Genomic DNA, 23,537 nt, shown 5'->3' with positions numbered 1-23,537 from the left:
GAAAATGACCGCAAGACATTTATGCAAGTTTAAAAGTGAGGAATGCTGATTGTGAATTACATGAGCATTTTCACTCTCTTAAGCTACTTGTGATGCAGTGTAACTTGTACCATAGTTAAGCTATTGACAATTATTTCACTGCATCATGTGGTCTCATCTCTGTAGGCTGTAACTTCTCATTCTTCTTTAGTAAGTGAGCTGGTAGAATTATAACACTCACATTTTTATCAAGCTTAGAATTAACAGGATGTGCAATGACATAAGCAAGCTAGGTGAATCTTGAGATTATCAATTTCCTCTATGAATGCCTTAGGTATCTTTTCTAAAGGTGAAGAAGTGCCATGTTAACATCGTTTCTGAGTAAACACATAACATTTTTTCTGCTTTGAAACTGTGTTCTACTTCTGCATATGTTCTGGAAGTGATCCAGAGTCTTATAAGTGCTGCAATGTTTTGTCCTGGCTGGACATTGTCTGTGCCTGTGTCTTTGATTTTCTTTTAAACCTATTTTTCTAATCAACCTGTTCAGAGATGTTATTACACACCCAGACTTGAACATGGTCCTCTTGTGGAACGTGGTCACCTATATCGTGTGTTCAAAAAGAATGGGTACCCAATGAACTGCCGATTTTTCAGCAACAAACCCAAACAAGCAGACAAAACATGTCCAGAAACCCTAGCCACTCTCCCCTACATCAAAGACATCTCAGAAATGACTGCCAGACTGCTCAGACCCCTTGGCATCGTGGTAGCCCACAAACCCACCAACACACTGAATTAGCAGCTAATAGACTTGAAAGACCCTATACAGACAACAAGCAAAACTAATGTCATTTACAAAATACCATGCAAGAACTGTAACAAACACTACATTGGACAAGCAGGCAGAAAATTAGCAACCAGGATACATGAACATCAACTAACCACAAAAAAAATGACCCTCTCTCACACAAGGAAGGACACCGTTTTGACTGGGCCAACACATCCATCCTAGGACAAGCCAAACAGAGGCATGCACGAGAATTCCTAGAAGCATGGCATTCCAACCGGAACTCTATCAACAAACACATCAAGTTAGACCTCATCTACCACCTGCTGAGAAAAAGAACAGGAAATGACATCACCAACCCAAAGAAACCCAAACATATAAATAGAAAGCAGGAATTATCAGCAGTGCTTCGCCCAGAGACCCACTGAAGGTGGGTGATGAAACATCTGGAAATGAACCTTCCAGCTCAGCGAGCAAACCTACATCAAGAACCTCAACCTTAGCTACAAATCTTCTCAAATACCTGCTTATGGGATTAAACATACTCTATGGGGATGATCTTTATGATGCAACAGAGATTGATGTAGCTAAATCTTTTCTGCATCCTCTCTAAAGCCTTCACCTGCGTACAGTAAAATACAGAGCCCAGAATTAGCAATATTGGACAGGATTTTATGGATATCTCTCCAACCAGTTGGTTATCCTTCCCTACCACTCCTAGAGAAGGTAAAGCTCTGTGGAACAAAGGTAAGAGATGCCCACAAAGTGCTGTTATTTGCTTCACAGAAGGTTGAGAGGAGATTTGATAAGTGTTCAAACTTTTGGAGAATCTATGCAGTGTAGATGGGAGTAGCCGTTCCAGTTGGCAGATTGGTGAGAGCCAGAGGACACCAGTTTAAAGTAATTGGCCAATCAATCAAAGGTGACATAAGGAAAAACACTTCATGCAGTGAGTGATTAGGATCTGAAATGCACTGCCTGAAACTATGGCTGAGGCAGATCAAATTGGGGCTTCTGAAGGAAATTGGATAAACACCTGAGGAGAGAAGAATTGCACGGTTATGAGTGAAGGGTATGGGAATGGAACTAGCCGAGTTACACTTGCAGAGAGCTGGCACAGACACAATGGGTTGAGGAGCCTATTCTGTACTGTAATTACTTACGGGTTCATTTGGTGCATTTTCTTAGCTTTGGATTTCTGTTATAATCAGGCCCAAGACATCGAAACTGTGGCTTTTGAAGCTTGCTTTATGAAAGTAATTTGTAAAATTGGCAGAGATACATCACGCAGTGATAATTTTGTATGTTTCCTTTTTGGTAAGGGAACCACAATATAGTGCAAAGTTCTATTCTGTAATCATTCATTACAAAGTTCTAATTGAACTGCATTGCAAAATGTTATTTAATTTCTTGACATCTCATTTTCATAAACTTCATTTGCTGTCTTAATTCACAAATGAAGAACAGTTACGTAGCCGCTGAGCATTTAACCATTGAGTCATCAAAATGACACATAATCTACTTTGAAATCAAGAAGCATTTAATCTTTTTAATTGGTTGTTCTAGTTTGCATCAATATCTTTTTAGCTCCTTATTAGCCAATCTCCTGTGCTACATATTGTCCTGGGAGAAGTGACAAACACATGGTAGTGACTTTGAAGTATAAAAGACCTGCTTACAGGATTAAACATACTCTATGGGGATGATCTTTATGATGCAACAGCGATTGATGTAGCATCTCTAAATCATGCACTAATCCCCAGTTCGGATAATCTGTAATGAAATCTCTCTGCACTCTTATATCAGTTTTGCCTATGTTGACATTAGCAGGTAAACAATGGTGTTTCTCAAACATTTAGCCTGGTATTTAAAAATGCCCCAAAATCTTTTTTAAACTACATTTGAACCTTAAAAGCAGAAGTACTTGCTTCATTACTGAACATGTAATTGTACTTTGCAGTTTGCACCACAATAGTCACACATGTTAATTTTCTGGATGCATTTCCCTAATATGATTAGATTCCTTAACTATTTTATCACTTCATTTTATTACATGGGTATGTGGGGCACACCAAGGCCAATATTTGTTGTCCAAACATAATTACCCATTTCAAGTAGCAGTTAAAACTCAGCCACCTTAATGTGAGTCTGGCATCATATGTAGACCAGGTAAGGATGACAGATTTTCTTTCATCAAGGCCATTGGTGAACCAGTTTTGTTTGACATATATAATACATCATTACTATTAGATTAACCTTTCTTCATACTAGAGATTATTGACATCACTATCTGCTAGGGTGAGGTTGGAACTCATTTGAACCCATCAGAACATTAGTCTGTGTCTATGCATTACTAGTCTAGTGACATTACCACTAAACAACTAGTTCTCCTAAATGAGTACTGATGAGATACTTTGGATAACCAAAAGAAGTGTTTATATCTGACAAAAATATATCATTGGTCTACATCTACTCTATTTTTTTCTGTAAAAATAAACATCAAACCTTTTACATCTTCCTTAGCATGTTTCTGTTTACCTATTTATGGGGATATTGCTCTTTAAGGCATACTATGCTGGTTCAACATTGACGACTCATCAACTGTCTTTAGGAGGTCAATTTTCATCTTCATGCTCACCCACTTTTTCTTTTGCCAGGCAAGTTTGTTGATGCCATCCATCTGTTTCATGGGAAGCTACTGCTCACAGTGACATTTGCTGCCACCATCCCCTTAGGGTAGAGGAATATAACTCCTACTACTGCCTCTCCTTTGTGGTGGACAAAAATCACTTGCTGGTCGAACTAGAGGAGTCTGTTGTAGTCAGTAAGATGTAGGATTTTGCATGTTAGCAGCTAGTCACAAGTTACATTGAGATGTGAAACATTGTTACAGAGACTTTGATGAGAACCAGATGTTAGGTCTCACTCTTGAGATCCTTAGCTGTTGTGCCCACAAGTCTAAATGACATCATCACAGCAAGTGATGCTTACAGCACTTTTCAGTATTAACCCTTGCAGATCCTCTCAGATCAATGTTCAACAATGAGCAGTCTATCAGTCTCAGTCCATTCCGTCTTCTCTATTTGTGTGAATGACTGCAGCGCTAACATTAGCCAACAACTTCAACATCACTTAGGATGAAGCAACCCATATGAATGGCACCCGAATTAATACCTTTAACATTCATTCTTGCTATCTGATGCCACATAACTATAGAGTGTACCATCTACAAGATCCACTATTGCAACTTAATTGACAGTATTTTACAAACTTATTCCTTCTTTCATCCAGGAAAATGAGAACAGTAGATACATAGGAACACCATCATCTCAACTTTATTGCCATTTCTCTACTATTAAGAGTAAAAGTCTTGGTATTCCCTCCCGAAGAGTTCTGTGACTGTGTATGCAGCACAAGACCAAGAACAATTCAAGAAGGCAGTTTGTCAGCACCTTCAACAGCAATCAGCAATAGGCTGGCATAGCGAATGGAATGATTAAAGTTAGGAAAAAAAATTAATCAATGATGACATTAAGTAACCACAATAATTGCACTTTAATCAAGTCAAACTGCTTATTGAGGGGCTGTTGTGGCACCGTGGCAATGTTCTTACCTTTAACCCTGAAATCCTGGGCTCAAGTTCCAGCTGTGGTATGTCATAGCACATCTGAATGGGTTGACTAAAAAAATCTGAAGCTTCTAATTGAACATGGTGATTCAAGAAATGAGGGAGATAGACAAGAGGGAAGCTAGTCTGACAATAGTCATTGGGAAAATGCTGTAATCTATTTTTAACAAAGTTTTAAGTAAGCAAATAGAAGATCAAAATATGACGAGGCAGGGTCAGCATGATTTAATGAAAGACAACCAATTTCTGACAAATTTGTTCAAGTTTCTTGACTATGCATAAGAGGCAAGGTAATGGGAAACCATTGGATTAGCATCTATTAGCAACTAATGTATATTAGCAACTAATATACATTGAACAAGGGTGCCACACAAGATGAGATCCAATTGGATTTAAGGATGAAGTGATAAATTAGTCGGAAAAGTTGTGACATTTTCAGGATCTGGGACAAAATTTGTAAAACCAGCATTCTCGCACTTTCACAATGCAATTGTCAGCATTTTGTTCGATCCTAACATTCCTGTGGTATTCACGATATTAATCATCTACACTATAGATGTGAGCATTGTTAGGTGTACCTATTGCTCATTTTCATCCTTTGTGTCCTTTGTCCCAGGAGATTGAACAAACTAAAAGATGTACAGAATGTTTCCAACAGTGAGAATTCTTCATCAAGCTTGATGTTCAAGCCCATTGCTGGCATCAAGTTTGATGAAATATTTTGCTCCTTGCAGTCCTGGTGTGATCTCTTCCACTTTGCAAGAAGATAGTAATTGCTATTTATTCCTTGATGAAAATCATTGGGATCTAGACAAATTCTTAGCCATCCATTTGGCTTCTCTTTCACCACAATGATTAACTTAATCCAAAGGCTCTTTTACTGTGGTGATCACCCTATTTTTCTTCCATCTTATGGAGTCCTTTTTCAAGCTTAACATTTAGTTTAATCAATACTGTACATTGGGGATGAGTCACTGGTTTTTCTGGGTCGACTGTGTCATGGTACCCAAAGTATTCAAAGCATCTGACCATCTTATCAAAACAGCCTGGATACTTTTGTACCAGATATTCCTAAAACATTAGTGGGCATTGTATGTCGATCCTCAAACCGTAGGGATGATGTTGAGAATAGCATTAAACAGGAAATTAGAGACACATGCAAATAAAAAATGGTGGAAGAGGATTTCCTGGAATGTATGCAGGATAGTTTTCCAGACCAAAATATTGAGGAACCAACAAAAGATCAGGACCTCCCAGACTGGGGTATTGTGTAATGAGAAAAAAAAGGCAATCTAGTTGTTTGAGGCCCCTTGGGGATGAGTGGACATAATAGGGTAGAATTATTCATCAAGTTGGAGACTGGCATTGATTCTGTGACTTGGGTGCTGAATCTAAATAGAGGATATTATGATGGTATGATGTGTGAGTTGGCTTTGATAAATTGAGGAAACCTTCTTAAAAGTATGATGGTGGAAAGCAATGGCAAACATTCAAAGAGCGAATGCACGAAATGCAACAATTGTTCATCCTTTTCTAGTGCTAGAGTAAAATGAGAAAGGAGGCCAACCCATGGCTTGTGAGGGAAATTAAAGATAGTATTAGATCCAAGGAAGAGACATACAAATTGGCCTTTAAAAAAACAGACTTGAGAGTGGGAGCAGTTTTGAATTCAGCAAAGAAGGACAAAGGGATTCAGTAAAAGGTAGAGCATAGAGTACAAGAGTAATGAGATGGTGCTGTTACTTTAAGAGTTTATTTTGTCCTTTTTATTCAAGAGAGATTGTAAGGCAGAAGTAATGAGCTTTCTTTAAGAAAGCAAACGATTTGTGTGGTTTGGTGTTTTTTAAAGTTGTAACAATGGAAGCAGCCTGGACGTGGATAATTCTCTCAGACCAGGCTTTCTATTTTTTTTTGGTTCTTAGGTTTAGTTTTAAGCAGAGGCCTTTGTGTCCTAAAAGAGCTGGAAGCTTCAGTGAATGTCTCTTAGCTGCTAATTCTTCTGAAATTTCTCTTGATGTTTTTTTCCAATTGGAAAACTGCATGTGAGTCTTTTTCTCAATTTTCCTTGTTGCCAAGGGGTGTGTTTATGGGATATTACTATATTGGAACAGCTAATTAGGAATAGTACTGTCTCTAATATTCAGTTAAGTTTTCCAATCATTAAGTTATTCCAAATTCGTCTTTCTGTTGTTTGCATTTTAGAGTCATAGAGTCATAGAGATGTACAGCATGGAAACAGACCCTTTGGTCCAACCTCTCCATGCCGACCAGATATCCCAACCCAATATAGTCCCACCTGCCAGCACCCGGCCCATATCCCTCCAAACACTTCCTATTCATATACCCATCCAAATGCCTTTTAAATGTTGCAAGCAAATATTTTCTGAACCCTTTCAAGTTTCACAACATCTTTCCGATAGGAAGGAGGCCAGAATTGCACGCAATATTCCAACAGTGGCCTCACCAATGTCCTGTACAGCCGCAACATGACCTCCCAACTCCTGTACTCAATACTCTGTCAAGTAAATTGTGTTTTGCTTAACATTGAATAGTTTGACCAGTCACATCACATCTGGAACACAGCACTTCACATCTGCCTTTAAAACAAGGAAAAGTTAGGGTCTGAGCTACCTTTTCAAAATGGAGGTTTGGTCTGATCCATTACAGTAAGCCTGGGGGGAACAAAACTCTGGCTAAAATGTTCTATACGCATGAGAAGAGAAAAAGGTTGTTGAAGACAATATAGTTCCCTTCCGGTCAGAAAAGCAGAATTTATAATGGGGAACAAAGAAATGGCTGACCAACTAAATACTAACTCAATACCAACTAAGTTTAGTTACGCGTTCACAAAAAAAGGACACAAGTAACATACCAGAAATGTTGGGGAATACAGGTTGAATGAGACGAAGGTACTGAAGGAAATCAATATACAGTCCAACACCGGCATCTCCAAAATATGCAGAGGGAAATGTTGCTGTAAAAATTGATGGGACTGAAGGCTAATAAATCCCCGGGTCCCGATAATCTACTTCCTAGTGTATTTAAGGAGGTGTCCCTAGAAATAATGGATGCATTGGTGGTCTTCTTCTAAGATTCCATAGATTTAGGAACAGTTTCTACTGTTTGGATGTCAGCAAATGTAATTTATTAAAGAAGGGAAGCAAAGAGAAAACCAGGAATTATATACCAGTCAGCCTAATTGGATAAAATGCTCAAGGCCCTTATAAAAGAATTATTAGCTGAGACTTGGAAAGCAGTGACAGTATTGGATAGGGTCAACATGGATTTGCACATGGGAAATCATGCTTCACAAATCTATTAGAATTCTTTAAGGATGTAACTAGTAGAGTTGATGAAGGGGAACCAATGGATGTGGTTTATTTGGACTTTCAGAAGGAATTAACAAAATCACACACAAGAGCTTAATTTGTAACATTGAAACATGTGAGATTTCATAGAATCATAGAATCCCTATAGTGTGGGAGCAGGCCATTCAGCCCATCAAGTCCACACTCAACTTCTGAACAGTATCCCACCCCATACCTCTAACCATCCATTTCCCATGGCCAATCCACCTAGCCTGCACATTCCTGAACACAATGGGCAATTTAGCTTGGCCAATCCACCTAGTCTGCACATTCTTGGACACTATGGGTAATTTAGCTTGGCCCATCCTCCTAGTCTGCACGTTCCTGAACACTATGGAAATTTAGCTTGGTCAATCCACCTAGCCTGCACGTTCCTGGGCACTATGGGTAATTTGGCTTGGCCAATCCACCTAATCTGCACATCTTTGGATTGTGGAGGAAACTATGGGTAATTTAGCTTGGCCCATCCTCCTAGTCTGCACATTCTTGGACACTATGGGTAATTTAGCTTGGCCCATCCTCCTAGCCAGCACATTCCTGGACACAATGGGTAATTTAGCTTGGCCAATCCACCTAGCCTGCACGTTCCTGGGCACTATGGGTAATTTGGCTTGGCCAATCCACCTAATCTGCACATCTTTGGATTGTGGAGGAAATCAAAGTCTCTGGAGGAAATCCATGCAGACACAGGGAGAATGTGCAAACTCCACACAGTCACCAAAGGGTGGAATCGAAACCGGGTCACTGACGCTGTGAGGCGGCAGCGCTAACCACTGAGCCACCATGTCTCCCAATTTGATTCACGGTAATGTATTGTGAAGGATGAAAGGCTGACTGGCAGACAAAAATCAAAGAGTAGGAATAAATGGGTCTTTTTCCAAATGGCAAGCAGTGACTAGCGGGGTACTGCAGGAATCAGTGCTAGGACCCCAGCGATTCAAAAAATCTATTAATGATTTCAATGAAGGAACTAAATGTAATATTTCCAAATTTGAAAGCAACACAAAGTTGGTGGCAGGGTAAGCGGTGAGGAGGATACAGAGATGCTTCGATGCTTCAGTGTGATTTGGCCAAGCTGAGTTAGTGAGAAATTGCATGGCAGATGCAGCATCAAGTGGATAAATGTGTTGTTATCCTCTTTGGCAGCAAACTAGGAAGGCAGATTATTATCTGACTGGTCATAAAATAAGAAAAGGGAATGTACAACAAGATGTCGATGTTCTTATAAACCAGTTACTGAAGGTAAGCATGCAGGTGCAGCAGATGATGAAGAAGGCACATGGTTTGCTGGCCTTCATAGTAAGAAGGCTTGAGTGTAGAAGCAGAGATTGCTGCAATTACTCAAGGCCTCACTGAGACAACTCCTAGATTATTGTGTGCAGCTTTGGTCTCTTTACCTGAGGAAGGATGTTCTTGATGTAGAGGGAGAGCAGCAAAGGTTTACCAGACTGATTCCTGGGATGACAGGACTGAAATATGAGGAGAGGTTGAATCCTTTCAGATTATATTTGTTGGAATCAAAAGAATGGGGGGAGTGTCATAGAAGTATGTAAAATTCTAATAGTACTCAACAAGGTAGATATAGGAAAAAGTTTCTAATGACTAGAGAATCTGGAGTCAGTGGTCACAGTCTAAGGATACAGGGTAAACCATTTAAGACTAAGATGAGGAGGAAAGTCTTCACCCAGAGAATTGTGAGCCTATGGAATTCATTACCACAAAAGGTGGTTAAAGCCAAAACATTGTATGATTTCTAGAATGAATTGGATATAGCTTGGGGCTCAGTGGTGAAGGACGTACAGTTATCATCCTTTCCTTTGAGGGTTCAATTGATTTTTTTGAAATTCCTAGCTATTGAATTTCAGCTTCCCATATGCAGTTAGCATGACATTGCTCAGTTTCTGAGCTGTCCTTGACATCCATTTGAGGAAAGATTCTTTGCTATTATCAGAACAAGACAATTTTACTCTGTGCTTTGATGTCAAGCTCCAGTTTCAGAATTATGGGTAGGGATTTATTTCTTACTCTCTGAATTTCTGTTTGCTGATTAATGTTGTAGACTGAGTAATACTGATGACACAATGGCTTTAAGAGGTGTATTTTGTTCTTTATTTTAATGAAGAGAGGTAGAGACAGGGGTGCTGAGCAGTCTGATCAAGCTAATAAATTAAACAGCTTGTGAGGCCTTGCGTTTTATTTTTAATTGGAACAATAGAAGCAGCACAAATGGGTGGGGTCAAGCTCCCATAGAACCAGAATTTTAGTTTTAGTTTTCAGCAGTTGCTGAGGTTTTGAAGTTAAATGTGGAAGCTGGTATTCCTCTGTCTGTTACAGTTAAAAGCTTGGGTTCTCTTCTTGCTACGAGAATTGCACGTGAGACAATATCTTTTACTGAATTTGCCCTTTGCCAGTGGTGTTTTTGGTGTGTTACTATATTGGAACAGTTGCTGTTTATAATAATTTATTCTTCAGCTAATTTTTCCAATAGAATTAAGTTATTCTAATTCTTCTTCCTTTTGTTTCTCTTTTACCTATTGTGTAAGAATAGTTTGTTTTGATTCAAGCCTGGTACATTTAACTAATTCAATTGCATCCAGAACACAAAACCTTTAAAAATAAAACAAAAGTTGGGTCTTGATATCTTCCTAATATATTTTGTGGGAGTTTATCTAGTCCATAACATACAGTGAGTCATTTGATGCTGTTATATAGTTCATATGTCTATTGCATCCTCAAACCCATTGACAACTTCCAGAGCTTGGGTACTTTGGCTCTTTTCACTTCTCATTTGCTCAATTGTTCTGTCTTGGATAACTCATTTCCCATCTATTTCTTTGTTCTGCATATCATTTTGCAGTGAATGTGTTTTCTATACAATCTGCAGTTTGATCTGTATGTGGCCATTTCAGTCTGTCTATGATCTCACAAGGTCATCCACAGCTGCTGCATATTTCATCCTATCTGGTGTGATGTATAAGTAATGATTCTGTAAAGATTAATGCCGGAGACTGCATTATCATCATCCAATCTGATAACATCATACAGCCTTGGTTTGGGAAATCAGGAAATTAGCTCTGGATCTTGAAGGGAGCAAATGTTTCAGCAATGTTCCAATATAGTTTTAATAATAATGTCTACCTTGCCAATGTAACTTGTGCCTAGCTGCTATCATGCAATAAGCTACATTTGTTAATACAAGAGCCCCTTCTTGCTAACACCCACAAGTTGTTCACTCTTTCATGTGCCAGTTAAGGTGGACTACTATGCACTGTTTTGACTTTACTCTCTTCAGGAAGAATTGATATACCTTAAAGATGGTAACATGAATATTGACTACATTGATTCAGGGTTGTCCAATAAGAGACAATAGTTAGATTGATTCTATGTGCTGAAGATTAGGACAGCTAAATGCTTGTTAGATAGGTGCTGAGGATTTACTTTCCCTGGTTGCAAAGTCTAAAACTAAAGATTTGGATACAGAATTGGCTCAAGGGTAGAAGACAGAGGGTGGTGGGTGGAAGGTTACTTTTCAGACTGGAGGCCTGTGACCAGTGGTGTGCCACTAAGATTGGTGCTGAGTTCACTGCTTTTTGTCATTTATATCAATGATTTGGAGGTGAACATAGGACATATAGTTTACAGATGATGTCAAAATTAGAGATGCAGCAGACAGCAAAGAAGATTACCTCAGTGTTCAACAGGATCTTGATCAGATAGGCCAATGGGGAAGTCAGTGGCAGATAGAGTTTAATTTAGGTAAATGTGAGGTGCTGCATTTTGGAATGGAAAATCAGTGCAGTCTTATACACTTATTGGTAATGACCTCGGGAGTGTTGCTGAACAAAGGTACCTTAGAGTGCAGGTTCATAATTCTTGAAAGTGGAATTGCAGATAGACAAGGTTTTGAAGAAGACATTAGGTATGCTTGTCTTTATTGGTCAGTGCATTGACTACATTTCTGATGAAGGGCTTATTCCCAAAACATTGACTCTCCTGCTCCTCAGATGCTGCCTGACCTGCTGTGCTTTTCCCGTGCCACACTTTTTGACTCTGATGTCCAGTATCTGCAGTCCTGACTCTCTCCCAGGAGTTGGGAGGTCATGTTGCGGCTGTACAGGATGTTGATTAGGCCACTTTTGGAATGCTGTATGCTACTCTGGTCTCCCTGTTAGGACGGATGTTGTGAAACCTGAAAGGGTTCAGAAAAAGATGTTGCCAGGATTGGAGGTTTTTAGCTATAGAGAGAGGCTGAGGCTGGGGCTGTTTTCCCTGGAGCATTGGAGGCTGAGGGGTGACCTTATAGAGGGACAATGGATAGGAGGTCTTTTCCCAGGGTGGGTGAGTCCAAAACTAGAGGGCATGAGTTTAAGATGAGTGGGGAAAGAATTAAAAGGGACCTAAGGGGCAACATTTTCACACAGAGGGTGGTGCGTGTATGGAATGAGCTTCCAGAAGAAGTGGTGGAGGCTGGTACAATGACAACATTTAAAAGATATCTGGATGGGTATATGAATAGTAAGGGTTTCAAGGAATATGGCCCAAATGCTGGCAAATGGGACTAGATTAATTTAGGATATCTGGTCAGCATGGATGAGTTGGACCAAAGAGTCTGTTTCTGTGCAGTACAGCTCCCTGACTCTATGACTCTTTGATTACAGACGCAGTCTCAGGCTGTGGGGCATGGAAATGTCTTTTGAACTATCTTACCAAACTATCTCATTTGTTATCTACCCTGTCCCTATGGTGCCAATTCTAGCTTGAGCTTTCCATATGCTATTGTTGGAAAAGACCAGCAAGCATGGTGCCTGTTCCATTTTAAAAGGAAACTGTGCACCCAGACTACAGCAGCATTCCAAAACTTCCCTTCTCAGTCTGGGACATTCATTGAGAAGATGTTGGAGAAGAGACAATGGTGTTGGAGGTCCTGGTGAATGGGATAACCTCCTTCCAGAAGACTGGCAGAGGAGACCACAACAGCAGATCCTGGCAGTTTGGAATGAGGTAATCACCCAGGTCTGTGCAATCTCTCGACATAAATGCTCTCCTTGTTGCTCGACCATGCCTCCAGGTCCAATGGACTCCACTGCGGGGCATATTCTCTCCACTCCAGCTGCAGAGCTTGCAAGTACACGAAGACATAATGGAAGAGAATGAAATAACAAAAATTTTGAATGCAGTTCAGTACACTGTATTTAAAGTATCACATTTGGATAAATTTTATTGATGTTGCACTATATCTGTTTGTTTGAATCTTTGTATTGTCCCGAATGTAGTTGGACGAGCATGATGTCTAACTGCATGTTCACACCGGATGTATCATGGATCAGTGTATGCATTGAGAGGCTGCCACAGCACATGGAAGCAAGAGAAACATGGTGTCCATAGTGATGTTCCCAAGATAACTTAAGGTTTTATAAAAAAAAGTGGCATCTCAGCTCAGACACCGTATTAAAGGTGTGAGGTTAGAGTCTGTCTGTATTCCAGTCTTGAGTCAGACTGGTTCTATTTCCAAAGTAGGAATTTATAAAATGTCACATGGATTGCTGCCTCCATTGACTGCCTGTAGATTGTATGCTTTGTGAGCAAAATAGAATATACCTGCAACTACAATTCTGCGAATGTAAGTTCACCCCATAGACTTATATGTGTGTGTGCATGCATGTGAGGGACAGTGAGTGTGTGCATGCATGCACATGTGTGTGTGCACACTTGTGTGTGCATGAGTGTGATGGAATATAAGTCTGTGTGAGGGTGTGCATGTGGGTGTGAGGTGGGGAGGTGAATGTGTGTGTCTCAGAGAGAGCGTGTGTATGAGAGATGGTCTGTGTGAGTGTGTGAGAATATAAGGGTGGGGGTGTGTGTATGTGTGCTTGTGTGTGAGTGTGTATGTGAGTGTATAATGTAGTGGGGTCACCTTAATATGACATGAACCCCAGTTATCTTGGGAATGTGACTTGATAGAAATTCTGGGATTTACATATTGTCGAATCAAAACCTGCAACCTAATCTAAAAGATGAAAGATTTAACAGCAATCTAGGTTTGTTCATCATGACACGACACAATAATTTTATGCTATAAATTCTGTGTTTTAAGATCCTGCCTCACTAGCCACCTGATGAAGGAACAGCGTTCAGAAAGCTAGTATCTTTGAATAAACTTGTTTGACAAAACCTGGTGTTGTGTGATTTTTAACTTTGTCCACCCCAGTCCAATACCGACTCCACCACATTGGTGTTAATGAAATGTTTGGTGATGTGTGAGGGCGGGTGTATCAAATAGTGAGCTAATGCCTCGAGATGACCGTGGATTAAGGACTGCATGGGTCTGTGTTCTGTATAGTGCATGGGTCTGTGTGTAATAGTCTTGTCCTCAATAGGGTTCACATTACTGTGCCTTGCTTCCCTCTTCCTCACATTCTGAGACACTTACCCTGCCCATTCCGGCTCTCATTATAGCCATTGTCTTTTCAATTTTGATTTCCAGCATGTTGGAACATGCCTGTGAATGCTCCTTGGATAGTGCTTTCTAGCTTCTGCTTCCACGGGTGGGATTGAGGCCTTAAATATCCAGATCTCTGTCCTGGTAATGCTTCTTGTGAGCCTCACAAGCTTTGCACCTCCAGATCATCAGCCAACATGTCCACATAAGCCAGCAGTTGCCCAACTTTCTGCTCGAACCCCAGGCATGTGAGATGACTATGCTAGTTTTGGTGATACACTGTCTCCTCCTTGAAGCCAGGGTGTTCCTGACGATGGATGAGTCTCCCCCAGTCTGCAGCCCGCAGTTTTCCTTCCACGGCAGTCACCTACCTTGTCCCTTTTATCACCTTCTCTCTGTAATTTCTCTGGACAGATCTGACAGATGAACCATGGACCACCCCCTTGAGTGATGTAACTGCACAGCCTTGAACAAGAAAGGCCCAAACCCCTGACAAAGGAGCAGCGCTCCGAAAACAAGTACCTCCAAATAGACCTGTTGGACTATAACCTGGTGTTGCGTGATTTTTAACCTTGTCCACCCCAGTCCAACACCGGCATCTCCTCGTCATTATTTTAACATGGCAAGGCAGGATACTGTGAGAATGCAGATAGGCAGTAAGTCAGCGAGAACTAAAAGAGCAAGCAAGTAGTCCTGAGATGCAGCCTGGTCCAATCTGTGAGCTGTGTGCCTGCTGGTACACACTAACTGTCCCTGCTTCAGCTTGCCAATGCAAGTTGCTAATGTGTCCTGCAGTGCAGGTCTGTGTTTCTTAAGCATCTGGCAACTGGAGAGGTGCCACGAGGATCCTGAAGGATTGGTAAATATCGGATCCCAATGACCCTGAATGAGGGGTGTGCATGTGACTGGTGTTCATGGATCATGCATAGAGTTGCTGTTTGATGCTGAGCAACATACAGGGTTCTTCAAATTGGTGGTAAGTTGAAGTTGTCAGGTACCTGCTCTGACTTCCAAGTTGAAAATTTTCAGCATCTAATTTTCTCACTGCAAGTGATAGGATGGGAAGCAGCATATTATTTAGGAGAGATATGCATTTAATAAGGTCATTAAGAAGCAATAATCCCCCTATATAGGCAACTCACTACTCCCGAATGAGAATCTTGTTTTGATGCCCAGAAAATTAGTAAAAAGATTCAGTGAGTTACTCCTGATGCCGAGAAGGCCTTTGTTGGCAAGACTCCTGATGAAGGGCTTTTGCCCAAAACGTCGATTTTCTTGCTCCTCGGATGCTGCCTGACCTGCTGTGCTTTTCCAGCACCACTCTAACCTAGACTCAAGATTCTGCCACAGCCCATAGCCCATGTCTTTAGACTGTTATAAAATTTCACTCAAAGTGTTTATTATGCTTTCAGTAATATGTTTTTGACATTTGTGGGAATTGCAAAGTATTACATATTGTCGTTCATTTTAAAGGGCTGATTACATTTAGAAGGTACAGTGAAGGGTTAGCACTCTAATGTAAATATGTCAGTAACTATGTAACTGATCACATGGTGGAGAGACTTTGAAATGAGATGCTTCTGTGTTAACCTCATTATGAATTTATGATTGTATATAGTTCATGGAATATTGAATAATAAGATCTTAAATTCCAAAAACTTCTAAGTGATATGAAGTAATTAATGTCTTCCAAACTTCACCATCGCAATAACAGGGATTTACATGATGATATATATATACAAAATGTGTTATTAATTAATTACATATTAGTAATATTATGCTTTAAATCATTGATAATTTAGTATTAAACATCATTAAAATGGGATATTGAAAAGGATTGATGGTTTATGCTACTAAAGTATGGCATTGTTATTTTTGACTTTACTAATAGAGTCAAAGAAACAGGCCCTTCAGCCCAACCTGGTCCATGCTGACCAGATTTCCTAAACTGACCAGTCCCATTCACCTGTGTTTGACCCAATCATAAACCAAGGAAACAAAGACCACTGACATTAAAGTGTAAATGGCTTCTTCATTAGCTGGGTACATTTATAATCAGTGCTAACCAGTCAATTAAAAGAATCTTAATGGCATATCTATACAAAAGGGTGAACTACTAAAATGTCTGGTTTGATAATACATTACTCATATTCAAAAACATTATTGCATTATTGTCTGGTATTTTGCACAATTTATTTTACATTAGTCGCCAAATTGATAAACACTCTGAATTAATTGAACAGTTTTCAGCTTTTTTGATCAAATCCTGCCCTGTTTCTCTGGTAAACAGAATATTTCTGATTTCTTTGGAATAGAAAAATACTAACAAACTTAATAAACCACTTTTAATTTCTGGTATATTTTAAATCATTGCGACAGGTAGACTTCAGATGTTCCAGGCATAAATGGGTTAGTGAGCTAATAAAAGTCTAAATGATGTGCCATGGCCAGGTTCCAAAATAAGTACTAGACTGGGACTGCTCATCTTTATTTAATCAAAACCTTCTCGAAAGGAGCATGACCTCTGTTGCTCAATACATGATGATATCTGTTCATTCTGTTTTGTGTTTTTTCTAATTCTTTGTTTTACCCCTGAGAAACAAAGCATGGGAAAATAAAGAATCTATCACATTTCATTAACAAATAGGATGGGAAGGTTTTCTGCTTAACATTTGCTTGTTCTCCTAGTTATTTCCCAGACCCATGCACACATAATTTATCTACTGGATAAAGTAAAATAAACCAGCAAACTGTTAAATCTGTTGCCAAGGAGACTGGTAAATGTTCATTATTGTTAATCTTGTTGAGGGCATCAATAAGTGGGTCACTGTGCACTCAATTGGTCATTCTCTGTTGAACAAGTCTGAAAGAGCATAATGTGTTAAGAGAAACCTGCTTCCTTATCCCTATTATTCATTCAGTTTTTGAAGTACTAGATTTCCATGCTAAACGCCTCAAAGTTTATGCAGATGGTTAATCCAATACAGTGAAACCTACTGATTTGTGAGCACAATAAATTCGAATGAGAAAAGACCATGTGGCCATCAAGACTTTTTTTCTTCAGTGAATTGCATGCCAACCCAATGAATCGCCTGATGAAAGATTCTGGAAAGTTTTGTCTTGTTCTCTTTGTATTTAATACAAAATAATATAACCTTAGATTTCACTTCTTTCATTCTTGATTAGTTCCATATCATGGCATGAAATTTCCATGCTCCCAGCTGTTTCAGAACAATCATGCTCCTCATTGTCTTTAAACAGATTTTAGTATTTATTTCATAATCTTCGTTTTCATAATTCAAAACTTTTCATTTTAAGCACAATCCTAGTTTTTTTTTTAAAAAAATTAGTTTCAAGCATTGCTTGATAATATATTGACCCTATATCGTTGGGTCCAATTTTCAAGTTGTCTATTTTTAACTATTTTATCAATTAATCGCACAATTTTAAAATGAGCATCTTAACGTTTTCAAAGAATTGATGCTGAGTTCTGTCATTTGTTACACATAACTTCAAGCTGTAGACCTTCATACCCAATATTAATGTTCTTTTGAAGGTAAGGCACCAAAGATGCAGTCAATAGACAAGATCTCCTCTGCTTACTGGTTGTGAAATTTATGAGCATGTTCTGATTCATTTGGTTTGTGATTCTGCGACAGTCAATACAGCATTTATTTTCTAAACATATCCAAGATGGATTTCATCAAGTGGTCGAATATCATTGAGGGTATTTACTTTCCAACATAACCATCACATTTCACAAGCACTTTTCTCCTGGCTTTACAACTAAATTTTATGTTTCATTCTATAGTACTTCCCTTCAATTCTCCTGCTCTTGATCAGGGTCATGTCGATGTTGATCATTAGCTTTGTGGGGTGATCAGGAAGATGGGTACACTTAAAATGTACAAACATGGAAATAGCTGGAGGCTTTTTAGTAGTTGAGCGAGGAACTATTTTGTGACTGTGAAGAAAGTAATTAAACTTATGCTTTACTTACATTCAATACTGCTGTTCATGATTATTGTGTGTATAATTGCTTTTCAAAAATACATAAATATCTTTAGCTAATAGTGTGCAATGTTTTAATGAACAACTCTCAGGTAGTCTGCAAATTTACTGAAATAATCGCTGTTGTAGGGGGGTGCCATTGTCACCCCTTACCATTTGAGGGACTCCAAACAAGTTAAAAATTTATCAAGTTTTGGGATAACTGTTTTTGTTGAAATAGATGTATTCATTTTCATTACTGGGAATCTGCAGTAGTGTCAGCGATAACAAGCAGGTGTGAGTCAACAGTAAGTCTGAGGAACCAATGCTAACCTCACTTCATGGCCTGGGAGTTCATGGTGAAATTTTGAGAAGATCACATAAATGGATAAATGTAGAATGCAATGTTTAAAATGTTACATTGCAAGAAGCTGGAGAGTTCTCTTGTGTAATAAAGATCATAAAGATAAATGTAACTATGGGGAATCTTTGAGTGATGTTCTATACTTGAAACCTAATAGTTAAATACAATGAAACTAAAGATGGCAGAACAAAAGATATATTGCAGGTGTAAGGAAACGGGGAGCCAGCAGTTTTCTGTGTTTTCCATGACAGCCACATCTGCAATACACTTTTCCAGGTCAATGGAAGTGCTGTGCTGCAGTCCAAATTTCAGGCATTGAAACATATCTGAGAGGGCCAAAGTTACCTGGACACTTGGTTCCAGGACAGAATCTTACACTTTAGGCTAGGATCTTCAAATTTGCTCAATGGTCAGGGACAAGAGAATGTGATTCTATGAGAAGAAAGAATGAAAATTAAACAAAAGCATTGGAGGGACCTTAGCCCTTGCATTGTTCAACAGGTTCCAGGTAATTCCAAAGGTTCATTTTTAAAATGAACACCACACCCCATTATTTCCCTGGGAATTTGAACTCAGCACAAAGTTGATGGGATTGAGGTCTTATTGCAACAAAATGGTCTTTCTTTTTAGGCATTGTCTTTTCAAACTTTATGAGTTGTTTTCACTGTACAAAATGTGTCATTGTGAATATTAAGCTTTTCGTCTTTCAATGGTGTCTTCTTGTGAAAAGGATTTTGTCTGTGTTTCTGCACATGTGTACTGTTGCATGAGAAAACATCTGTGAGATACTATAATCTGCTTAGTCAGTAGGTAGACAGATTAAATGTAGATCAGAGTATGCTTATTCAGTGCTTAGATGTATGTAACCAAATGACCATTCAATGAAAACATTGGCATTTGATTTACAACCTTAATAACAAAAAAGCTGTGGAAATTTGTTATTTTTTCACTTATTCAATAAACTAGTCAAGAGTATATTTCTGTAATATATTAATCATTAACAATGGTCAATCATGAGCTAGCAGTTTTATTTTAATGATGCTTTAAATTAATAATTAATATTTTAAAAGCACATTTGATCTGTACTTCAGGTACATTTTGAAGTAATGATACCTATCATCAAATCAGATGGTTTGATATTTGACAGAGAGCCCAGAAATTACAAAAATGTATAAAATATCTAAAAATATTAGTACTGCAAATGAGGAAAATACATACAATAACTAAAATCTATTTGACGACTTTATTAAATATCTACTTTCAATCTTGTGAATAGTCTTAATCAATTCACCAACTTAACAATGGCACTACAGGGTACCTATTAGGTTAGTACATAAGAAACATATCAGAGCCCATAGAATTGCTTATGTGTCAGTAATTTGAGGCAGATAATATTTAACAAGCAAGCTGGAAAAAGCTATGTTGATTAAGATGTCTCAAAAAAAGAGCTTGATAATACTCAGACTGTATGAAGATAAATGATCCAACATTGTTGTGCAGCTGTGGAATAATAAAAAAGATATGGGATTCATTGAAAAGAAAGGCTTGCATTTAAAACGATTACTTCATGATTATTAGCAATCTCTGATCACTTTACAGCCAGTGACATAAGTTTGAAGTGTAGGCAGTGTATTACTATGGGACATGTACCAACTAATTTGTACACAGCAACGTCTCACAAACAGCAGTGCGATCATCTGTTGTTTTGGGGATGCTTGATGTATAAATATTGACCAGTGCACCCTTGATCTTCTTCAAAGTAGTGCCATGAGATTATTTAAATCTTCTGATAGGGCTGGTAGAACACCAGTATAGTGGCAACCAAAAGTCAGCACCTCAAACTGTGCGCCTTCTGGGCTAGGTAGAATGCCAGTCCTGATTTTTGTCCTCAAACCCTTGAAAGGGATTTGAACTCAGAACTTTCTAACTCCAAGGTAGGTGCACTATGAACTGAGTCATAGAGCTGGAGCATTTTGTAATCTTTAATTGTTTTCTTGATGCTTCCTTATGGTATAATTAGGGCAACTTATTGAAGGTTTCGGTGGCCTTGGAACAAATATGAATAGAGTCCTTTGCTGGATGACTGCATACATCCTGCAAATAAAGTGAAGGGAATTTTGTGACGCACATTGGGATGCCAATGTTGGAGTAAACAGCAGGTCTCAGGCCTACACTTGTCGGAGTGAACTTGGTCAGTTGCCTCCTATGAGATGCCTTTTTGACTGCTGGTCAGTTATGGATGGTAGATAGGATCCTGACCCTATCAGAAGGCTGGCTATATTGAAATCTCAGCAGTGCCATTGGAAGATGTGGTCACTGTAGTGGCAGTTTAAAAAAAACAGTGTAGACTATTGAAAGGTAAACTTTTCCAGAGAATGTCAATGTACTGTCTTCACTACTGACAGCACTTCGGTCCATCAGATATTCCCTCCTCGGTTACTGATGGCATAGTTCAATTAACTATGCAACAACACCCCCTGCAACCCCACCCACATTACACATTTTGGGGCGGAGGAGTGGTCACCAATGGCAAAATGCCAACAGCAACATAAAATAAATAAAATAGTCCTTAATTGTGTCTTTAATTGCATAAGTTATTTGCTTAGTTGTTTGGGCTGGCAACCTCTGCACATCAGTAGTCATCTGATACCAGTGGCAATAAATACCAACATAGCTGGAATGTGAGGAACAGCCAATTTGACTCAGGTCACAATGATGTTTTCAGGCCGTCTGACTTACACACTAGCTCCTTGGGCAGGTAAAAACATGACCAATAGTTTTATAATGTTCGGTTCATTCCTATGCTCTTCTAAATGATTTTTTAAATGTGTAAATTCATTACAACCTAGAACCAAATGACTGTGGTGCATTCAACAAGTATTCAACTAAGACAACATTAAATGAAGGGATGCAAAGTGGTTTAATAGCAGGACTGTACAGACCCAATTTTATTGACTTTAGATATTAATTTACTGCATTTAAAATAAAAGACCCAAATCCAAGTTGGAAGTGGTGATTAAGATTACTTGCCACTTTTTCTCAAATAGTGATGTGATAGCCCATACTACTTTTCTTTAAAAAAATAATTCACTGGTTTTTCCTGTCACACAGGTTACAGTGAGACAGCTACTGATGAATCACTGAAAAGGAGAAACCACAGACACGAGCAACTGAAAAGGCAGCATTAGTAAGAAACCAGCAAACCAGAACAATTAGCACAAAACTTGGACTGAAAATTTGTTGGCTCCGTTTAATTGTTAAAATGATTGTTTCAGTGATGAGCATGGGAACAGCTTGACAACTTGTAGACAGAGCTGTTCACCGTTGACAACTAAAAATAATGGAGCACAGGACCACAGACAAATTGGAAAATAATAAACTGACTTAACTATGACACAGAATTTAAATGATTGACATTTTCATATTCACAATCAAATTACCAAATGTCTCAAGTCAAAGGGAAACAGTCACCAAGGGGGTTTGTCATCAGGGAGGGGATAGTGCCATTGTCAATCAAGGGTGTCCTCCAATCTATATCCCTCTGTAGTTTTTTTTGTGTCATCCTCACTATTTGTCTTCCCACTTCTTTCTGTCATCGAACATTTAATGATAGTACATTCATATGCCTCATTCAAGCCATTAATACGAATTGTAAATAATAGTGGCTCCGGTACTGATGCCTGTGGCATTCCACTAGTTACAGGTTGCCATCCTGAGAATCTCTCCTTTATCTCAACTTTCTGTCTTCAAGTTAGCCAACCTTCTACCCATGCTAATATAACTACCCGCAACACCAAAGACTCTTACCTTATTAAGTAGTGTTACATGCAATACCTCATCAAAGACCTTTTGGAAATCCAAACACTGGTTTCACTTTATCTATCCTGTTTGTTAACTCCTTGATGAACCATAATCAATTTGTTAGTAATGATTCTTCCTTTATGAAGTCATGCTGACTCTGCTAGATTTAGTTGGATTTCTGAATACTCTGCTATTATATTGTTTATAATACATATTCTATACTTTTATAATAGTATTATAACATTTTCTCCATGACAGATGTTAATCTAAACTGGCCTATAGTTACCTTCTCTTTGTTTACCTCCCTTTTTGAATAAAATTGTTACATCAGCAGTTTTATAATTCTCTGGGACTTTATCAGTACCTAACAATTGTTGGAAAATTACTACCAGTGCATCCACCACTTCTGTAGCTACTTCCATTAAAATATTAAGATTGAACCCATCAGGTCCAGATGGTTTATTGACATTTAGCCACTAGCACTATTTCCTAGAATTTTTTTTCTCATGATATTTATTGTAGCTTTTACCTCCCTGTGCCTATAGGCCCTTGATTATTTATATTCTTGAGTTCTCCACCATGAAGACTGATGCAAAGTATTTATTTAACTGCCCTGCCATTTCCAGGTTCCCCATTAATATATTCCTAGTCTCATTTCTAAAGGGCCTTGTTCATTTTGACATCACTTTTCTTTTTATATATTTAAAGAAGCTTTCACTGTCCATTTTTATATTACTTTTTTTCCCCTTTTTTGTTCCTTTTTATTGACTTTTAAAGGTTTAGTAATCTCTGGTTTACCATTTAACTTTCTCATATTTTATGTTTTATTCTTTCAATTTAGCACTATCCCTTCCTGGAATCCTTCTTCTCTTAGACTGGAGGCCTGTGACCAGTGGAGTGCCAGAAGGATCGGTGCTGAGTCCACTACTTTTCGTCACTTATATAAATGATTTGGATGTCAACATAAGAGGCATAGTTAGTAAGTTTGCAGATGACACCAAAATTGGAGATGTAGTGGACAACGAAGGAGGTTACCTCAGATTACAACAGGATCTTGATCAGGTGGGCCAATGGGCTGAGAAGTGGTAGATGGAGTTTAATTCAGATAAATGCGAGGTGCTTCATTTTGGGAAAGCAAATCTTATCAGGACTTATGCACTTAATAGTAAAGTCCTAGA

General features: G+C 38.7%; 1 long non-coding RNA gene across 1 annotated transcript; it reads left to right on the top strand.

Moving 5' to 3' along the window:
- Positions 1-1,408: 1,408 nt before the first annotated feature.
- LOC122561349 lies at positions 1,409-23,287 on the top strand. Its single transcript, XR_006314998.1, has 3 exons — positions 1,409-1,516; positions 21,670-21,745; positions 23,201-23,287. It is a non-coding gene; the product is annotated as an uncharacterized LOC122561349 (long non-coding RNA).
- Positions 23,288-23,537: the final 250 nt, after the last annotated feature.

Source organism: Chiloscyllium plagiosum, chromosome 2 (genome assembly GCF_004010195.1).
Source record: "Chiloscyllium plagiosum isolate BGI_BamShark_2017 chromosome 2, ASM401019v2, whole genome shotgun sequence".
NCBI classification, from domain to species: domain Eukaryota; kingdom Metazoa; phylum Chordata; class Chondrichthyes; order Orectolobiformes; family Hemiscylliidae; genus Chiloscyllium; species Chiloscyllium plagiosum.
The sequence above is the reverse complement of the archived record's forward strand: the minus strand, read 5'-3'. Positions and strand labels throughout refer to the sequence as shown.